This window comes from Peromyscus maniculatus, chromosome 10 (assembly GCF_049852395.1).
Source record: "Peromyscus maniculatus bairdii isolate BWxNUB_F1_BW_parent chromosome 10, HU_Pman_BW_mat_3.1, whole genome shotgun sequence".
Taxonomy (NCBI): Eukaryota; Metazoa; Chordata; class Mammalia; order Rodentia; family Cricetidae; genus Peromyscus; species Peromyscus maniculatus.
Window position 1 is genome coordinate 1,124,664 of NC_134861.1, and position 7,990 is coordinate 1,132,653.

Consider the following 7,990-nt stretch of genomic DNA (forward strand, 5'->3'; position numbering starts at 1 on the left):
CTTAAAACTGTATGTCAATACGTTGCTTGTCTCCCGCTGGCCTGACATCTGCCCCTTACCGGTCCTGGATTCACCTGTCCCTGCGGGAGCTGACCCAATTTTTAAACTATCACTCACCCACCCCACCCCCCACTTCTCTTCTGCTCACTGACACAGAACCAAGCTCAGTACTGCCACCGTTCCCCCTTGCTGGGCACTGCCACCTTCTGAACTTCTTCATGCCTGACTCCCTACTAGACTGGGCCAACACTGATCTTTAAAACCCAGGTTCATGAATGAAGTATAAATAACCAAAGAGAGAGCTGGATCAGGAATGTCAGGCAACAGAACTCACGCACCACAGAGGAAACGTAGAATATTCAGGGAGACACTGGAAGAGGAGAGTTTTGCTTCTGCTTATTGTGTAGTGGTGGTGGTGGGGGCAGAACCCCAGAGTCTTGTGCACGCTAGACAGCTGTTCTACCACCTAGCCACACTCCCAGCCTGATGAGGGTTCTAAAAGGTACAAAAAAAGAGGGTTACGTAAGTTGTCTTGAAGCAATTATGCTTGACTGAGAGGTTCGGTAACAAGGGTGGCGTCGGTCCATGTTGAACAGTCCATTATGCTGAGCCTAGATGTCCTCGATGTTCTGTGTGAGGCACGGAGGCCTTCCTGTTGTACTGTGGATCTGGCAGTCTCTTGTGATAGATAATTCTTGCTCTTTGGCACATATAAGAGAGTGCCCCCTCATGACCTTCCCTGGTTTCACATTCTCAGAGTTCGACACAAGTGACTCCATTTTGGTACTGCTCTTCACTGGGTAGAGTCTACCCGCTAAGCCGACCATTTTGGGGAGAGGGAGGAAGACAAGCAAGTAGACTCATGTGAAAGCTTCAAGCTGTGTTAGAAGCGCGATCAGGTCAGGGGGCTGCCCCAGGGAGGCCAGCAATGCCCCACATCCACTGAGGATGTGGTCCTGGCTGGTTGCTGAGGGTTGGACTGTGTCTCCAGCTACCCATGCCAGAAACGAAACATTGCCAGCTTAAGTCCAAGAGGACCACCCAGTGGTGTGAGCCATCAGATGAGGGAGGAACAGAGCAGAGACTGCAGAGAGATGGGTCAACCGCCTGTGCCTGCTTCTGCTGGCCAGGCCACCTGTCTCATACTGTTGTCTGGATTGCTGGAGGAGGATTGTGGTCAGTCTGGTGCGGTCATCAGCTCAACCTTGAGTCTATTACTTGGGTGTAGAGAGTTGAGGCGCCAGGCATCTGAGAGATGCCCCAAGAGTGTCTACAGCAGGGAAGCGGGGGCAGGTATCGGAAAGGAAGGTTCCAGGAGGAGGATGCAGAAGGGGCGGGGGACATAAAGCCATCTCCACTTGGGATCTGGATCTGTAGCCGGACTACACACCATCTATATCTGACCTTCGTTGTCTTGGTGGCATGCCTCTCCTGTCTTACTCCTGAGGTTACTGCCTTTCCTCAAAGGCCGATGGGCTCCTGTCCTGTTGTGGGGCTTAGCTCTCGGCACCCACCTGAGCAGTAGAATACTGGCTGTGACGTGGGTCTTGTTCACAGTCCCCTGGGTCTTGTTCACAGTCCCCTGGTACAGCAAACTCTTTTTCCTGTTCTTGGAGCAATTCTGGCTTTCCCAGTGGGTTGTAGGGATCCTGGGCTCTCACTCACACTCTTCCCAGCAGGTTATAGACAAGGGCCAGGGCCAGGTCAGATGGTGTCCTGGGACATAAACCTGCAAGCTCTTTTCTGGGCTGAGCAGGACTGACTGGAAGCCAGTGTCTGGATAGGGTTTCTTCCCTCTACTCAACCTGGTGACATCTGTCTGCTGTGCACAGCGGAGGCCGGAGAGGGGCACAGTATGAATGACATGCAGACCTCCCAGGAGTCAGAAGACCACTTCCATGAGACTGATGTGCGCGTGCGTGCGTGCGTGCGTGCGTGCGTGCGTGCGTGTGTGTGTGTGTGTGTGTGTGTGTGTGTGTGTGTTACATTTCCTTTACCGGGCCATCCTGTGGGGCCCTGTAGCCCATCTTACAATATCAGCCAGGTCTGGTTTCCCCATGTTCTCAGAGTACACGATCTTGAGGCTTTCTGATTCCCTTGGGGACTTAGTTCTTGGGAAATGATGTTGGGCTTTTAGGCAGAGAGGACATGAAGGCTGATGTTCAAAACAGAGTGTCCCAGGCAGACACCTGGCCACAGCAGCCGCCCCTCAACACTAGGCAGGCACCCGCAGCAGCAGAGCCTGCTCCTGCTGTGGGAGCCACAGGCAAAGGGCCGCCTTGGCTGCTGCCTCCTGCTGACTCATTCATCTCTCCTGGCCTATCCTAGTCATAGCGCTCTGGTTGCCCAGATCCCCGGCCAGGCTCCCAGCACAGCTGGGTGACATTAAGAACTTGGCGCCCCTCAGTCCCGGCTCAGCTCCTTTGGGCCCTTCCCTTACCACTGTTGTTATCCTCCTGTCGTCAGATGCTGATGGGGTTCTGGGAGCAAGTGGGGAGAGGCTGGATTGAAACTGGACTGCAGGCCGGCCAGGGCGGGCCTGAGGAGAGGAGCTCCTGCCGGCAGGCAGGCTTTGGGTGCCTGTTCAAATCCTGGGTGTGTTCATGGTTCTTCTAGCCCTCATTTATAAAACAAGGGCCCAGGGAGACCTACATCCCAGCGCCCCCTGAGAGGACTGAGTAGCCACATGCACAGGGAGGGGACAGAAGAGCCCTGCTGCTCCACCCACCTCCTCGTGCTTAGTGCCTCGGTGACCCCTCTGAGACCCTCCGCCCACCTCCTCTGCCACCCCATTCACGCCAGCTGTAGTGTGAGGCTTGGTCTTGCCACCTGACTCCTCATCAAGCTTCTTCTAACGTTCTAGGCACACATGGAGACCTTTGATCATTCCAGATTCTAGAACATTCTAAACCCCAGAAGGAATCCTCTGCACAGCTGCCAAACACGTGGCTCTGTGCCTTATCCTCTTCTGTTCACTTGGCCATTGCCACCCTGCGTCTGTTTTTTGTCAACTTGCAATCTCAACAGAGGTTGAGATAGACCTTGCATGATGGCCCACCTCACTGTCTTGTGATGGCTTATGGTTGCCTCTAGGGGGCGCTCTCACACACTGTCCGTGACTAAATGAAGAGCTTGCAGGCTGGAAAGGTTGGCTGCCAACCAAAAAAAAAAAAGTTCCACCCACTCAGTTCTTCTCCTGACCTGCCAGGTCACTTTTCATTTAAAGACCCAGAAGCTCTGTGAAAGTCACATCAAACACTGCCCAGCTACCAGCAGAAAACCCCAGGCCATGGAAGATGACTAGACATGGCTTCTTTGCTCTGATTGTCTTGGGGGAGGAGGAAGTACTGAGGGCCATACTGATGAGTTTCAGTTGCTGAAATCAGAATCCTTCATGGCCGTGTGTACTTGGTAGCAGGAGTAGGAGTAGACCGTGCTGTGGAATAATCTTTTTGTACACTGTGAAGATGTGTCTCTGCCTGGGGTGCCTTCTGATTGGTTTAATAAAGAGCTGAATGGCCAATAGCTAGGCAGGAGAGAATAGGTGGGACTTCTGGGGAGAGAGAGAAACTCAGGAAGAATCAGAGACATGAGGGATTTCTCCAGCCAGACACAGAGGGATAGAGAAGAGGTAAACAGCCACGTGGCAGAATATAGATGGATATAAACGGGCTAATTTAAGTTACAAGAGCTATCTGGGAACAAGCCTAGGCTAAGGACAAGCTTTCATAATTAATAATAAGTCTCCATGTCATTATTTGGGAGCTGGCAGTCCAAAGAAAGTCTGATGAGAAAGCCTGCGACAGGACAGGGATGAAGGAAATGGTTAAGACACCCAAACGCTTGTGAGCCTTGGGTCTGTTCAAGCTAGACATAATTCACTCCTTAAAAGATAGCTCGTCCATAGGAGCCTTTGGGCAGGTTCTGGGAGTCCCCCCCACCCACCCATCAGGCCCTGTCTCTAGCCTTGATTTCTTTCCTTGCACCGTCTTCCTGTGGTCCCAGGTCCCTCATAGCTGTGAGGAACTAAAGACCCCAATGGCTTTAGTAAAGTGATGCTGGACTTCTGATTCTTTTCCTGGGAAATACGGAAATGGTCCCTACTACAGCATCCTCACAGGGCTGCTGGGACGACAACAGGGGCCAAGCCTGGGGAAGAATAGTTTTCCCGTTGGACGGAACATGGCGAGCCGTGCAGGCACAGTGGCTGGGAACGGTGCCGAGCCGAACGGAGTGTTGGCTTCCAAGCTCTGCTAAGGGGCCACTGGGGGCCGTTCCTCCTCTTGGCGTCCATTTCCCTGATCTGTGAGTAAGAGTTGTGGCCTCCTGACTTCAAGGACATCACCACTGGCAGTCTCCACGACTGTGCATTCTATTTCTGCTGGACTTCAACAGCCCTTTGGGTGGTGGGGCATGGGGAGAGGCACACCTCACTTGGCTCAAGGATCTTCTTGAATGATGTAGCCCCATGGCTCAGGACCCACTTGGAGAGTCTGTTACCTCCGGGACCACGCAGGCTGACCAGACATGACCTTTGTCCTGCCAGCTGTGCTGCCGCACTGTATTGGCCTGGCTTTCCTGGCTTCTGGGTTGTGCCTTTCTGAGTGGGTCCAGGTCCAAGAACTCCCCGGAAAAAGACTTATGGCTATGAGTCCTTGTGGGTGGGTTCTGTCTTTGTCAGAATCTCCTCCAGGATTGCTCTTTATCATTGCATCCAGACCACTGCCGTGTGGAGAGCTGGAACCTGAGCATGGAACCAGCTGTGAGTAAGATGGGAGCTGGCACTCTAGCCCCTTCCTAGGTTGGTGCCAGGCTCATAGGCGTTGACGGGATTGGTCATTTATGAATGGCCATCAGCTGGGTACCACTTCTGCCACTGTTCCTCACCTCTGTAAGTAAGTGGATCTCCAAATCTGAATGCCCCATGGATAAAACAGGAGCCATAGAGGGATAGCCAATAACTAGGACGTCTCCTTAAAAGAGACTCCGGCCCTCGACTGAAGGGATGTATTTAATAATGACTCCAGGAGCAAGATGAGGAATGAGGAAGAGGGAGGAAGATCACAGAGTCAGGAAGGAGGGGAATGTGAGGAGGTCTCTGGGGTGGGCCTGGAGGCTGGTCTCCTGAGAGCTTCTAGGACAGTGTGGAACATACTTCAGTGTACCCCAAAGGAGAGGAACATGGGGTGTTTATGTGCCGAATGCCAATTGAGATATTAACTGGTGTTAATGTCTCAACTTTATTGCCTGCATGGGCGGTGGGGGGGGCGGGGCATGCACGGCCTTGGGTCTATGCGTGTTCTAAGGTAGAGAGGCCCCCTGTGGACAGACTGAGGGCTGTGGGCCGGGCACCACCAGCAGCTGCCATGCTGCTGGCTCAGCAGCTGTTGTAGGCTGTGCCAGGGGTTAGCCCCGTACCTGACATGTGGTTCCCAGGAAAGAATTTTTTATTCTTAGCATTGTGTAGTCTTGGCTTCTTCAGTCCCAGCCCAACCACAGGTTATTCCCATAGCAACCCTCCTCCCTTTGGTGGCCTTGGGTTCTAAGGAGGCTCCAAGAGTGGGTCTTGTTAATTTAGGGCATCCTGTGGCTCCTGGCTGTACACTTGGGATCTTGTAGTGATCGCTGCCTCCTCAGAAAGACCTGGGCACAGCACCTCAGGAAAGCCTCCACCCGTTCCTACACTTGGCATCACAATTTCAGCTGTTCTGTCTGAGTGCAGGGGTGGAGTGGTGGTCAGTATTCTGGTAACTTCTGGAAGGTGGCTTCAGTCTGATGGCTCATCTTCTAGAGACTTCCTCAGGAAGGGACTAGAGCACCGGTTCAACTCTGGGTTCTATGTCCAAGTGTTTCCTTCTTGGGAAAAGACCAAACACAAACACAAAACAGCCATGTGCTGGCCTCTTCCCCACAGTGTCCCTTTCTCTGCCTGAAATTGGCAGTCACCATGCATGTGTCTCCCATTCTGCTGGCTGGAGGCTGGCCAGAAAGGGTGGAAGGCATTCGCTTGTGAATTGGACAAGGTTCCAACATTCCTGCAAGTTCGCACCTTCTATGAGCTGCGTGTAGTTGCATCCTAAGCATTTCAGCTCCTTCTGGGGCTGGGTGAAGTCACTGCTATGAAGCAATTTGCTTGGAATGAGTGGTACATGTTTTTCCTTCCACAGAGAAACGCCAGTATGTAGCTGGCTCTCCTCCGCTCAGTAATTAATTTTAGGAAGCACTCTCCCATGCAATCAAGGTGAGGGCAGACGAGGTCATAGGTGGGGCTTTCTCAGAGGTTTAGAGCCAAGCAGAGCCAGTGAAAATGAGACCACAGGCCTGGAGCTGTAGGAGCGAAGCATCGGCAACAAAGTCTTAACTGTCCTGGGGGTGCATGCAGGCATCAGGGGCTGTCTTGGAACAGGAGATGGGGCAGGGGGACCCGGAAGCTGCGAGGTTTCCCTGGAGACGATGTACGAGGTACCTGGAGGAAGCCCTTTACTGTGACTACTGTGCAGCAGACTGCAGGTCTCCCCCTGGGGAGGCCATCAGCCACTGTAAAGTAGGAAACAAGGGGGTGAAGGGGGCAGTTTATCACATTAAGAGTCTGAGCAATGCTGGCTGTTCTCTGGGAGGCACCTCTGTTCACTGGGGGGTTTCTACAAGTTGGGCTTGGCTACACATTTTGAGTATGGGGAAACTGAGGCTCAGAACTGTCAGAGAACTTGCCAGATCACCTGTCTGGTAGCAGGGTGATTGATTAAGTGTCACAGTTTCCGTTTAGCAGATATTCCCTCCACGTCTCTAGAACTCTTCAGTTCTGAACAAACCAGGACGGTTGGCCACTCTAGCAGTGCCAGAGCCAAGGTCAAAGCAAGAAGCACCCAGTCCCAACCTGTTCTCACCTGAACACTGTGCTGGCTCCTGACTTCCAAACCATGAGAGCCTCGCATGCACCGAGACACAAGGCCACACCAACAAGAAATGAGGTAGGAAGATTTGAATCCAGGGCTGCCTCTCTCCTACATTTTCTGATGAGGTCACCTCTTCAGGAACACCTTATTGTTTATTCCACAGTGGTGGAAGGTTCTAGAATGCTGCTGGGAACTGAAAGGCAAGGGCCAGTGGTTACACCTTTCTGGAGCGGTGCACACATTCCTTGGGAGGAGCTTGGGTTTCTGAAGCTTCTGCACCCTTTCCTGGAGCCAGGATGGTAGGGAGTTGACACACCAGCCCTTGGGAGGAAGGAGGGCTCACACTCAGGGCTGCTTTGATTTCAGCTGCAGCTCGAGGGTTCAGCTCACTGCATGGGTAGCAGATACCAATACAACACAGAACAAGGATTGGCTTGAAAAGAACTGCAAACACATTAGTACAATGTGGTAACTTGTTTAATCAGAATCAACTGGTGGCCCTGCTTGTGTGACATGATCCAGTTCTGATGCTCTTCCAGGGTGAGGCTGAGCTGAAGTCTCACCCAACCCACCGCCCCCAGACAGACACACATCCACTGTGAACAGAGTTATGTGGGCATGTTTATATTCACAGAAATTTTGTAATGGCCCGTCCTTCATTGGAACTGTTTCGAATTTGTGAACAACTGCTGTTGGAACTTATTCTTTCATTGCAGCTGGCACAAGACATCACAGTTAGCTGCTTGTCCTAATTATCCCCATTGCTTCTCTGTTGCGGGTTCCCACCAGCCTTGTCTTTTCAGCCATGCTGGTTCCAGGCCCGTCGTAGTCCTGAGGAAGGTTGCACCAGCTGAGCGCAGTGCCTCCTGCTTGCTGGCTGTTGGCGCACAGTGGCTGTATTCCGATATCCCCTCTTCTCCTTTCTCATGGTAATAGAAGCCTGACGTTTTGGCTGGATGCATGGCCACCCCTCCCAAACCAGAAGTCCATGTTACATTACAGCCTTCTTTGCACCAAGCTGTAGCTGGCAAGCTAAGTTTGGGACATCAGGCCTGATGTGCCTTGTGCAGGCTCTGGGTTGGGTCCCTCAAGGA

At 52.6% G+C, this 7,990-nt stretch overlaps 1 long non-coding RNA gene across 2 annotated transcripts; it reads right to left on the reverse strand.

Annotated features, from left to right (window-relative positions):
• Nucleotides 1-381: 381 nt before the first annotated feature.
• Nucleotides 382-7,020, reverse strand: LOC121832739 (uncharacterized). Of its 2 annotated transcripts, none has more exons than XR_013042682.1 (2): nt 6,888-7,020; nt 382-6,327 (listed from the first exon to the last, which is right to left on the reverse strand). It is a non-coding gene; the product is annotated as an uncharacterized LOC121832739 (long non-coding RNA). The 2 variants fall into 2 exon arrangements; XR_013042681.1 differs by having other exon boundaries at nt 382-6,466.
• Nucleotides 7,021-7,990: the final 970 nt, after the last annotated feature.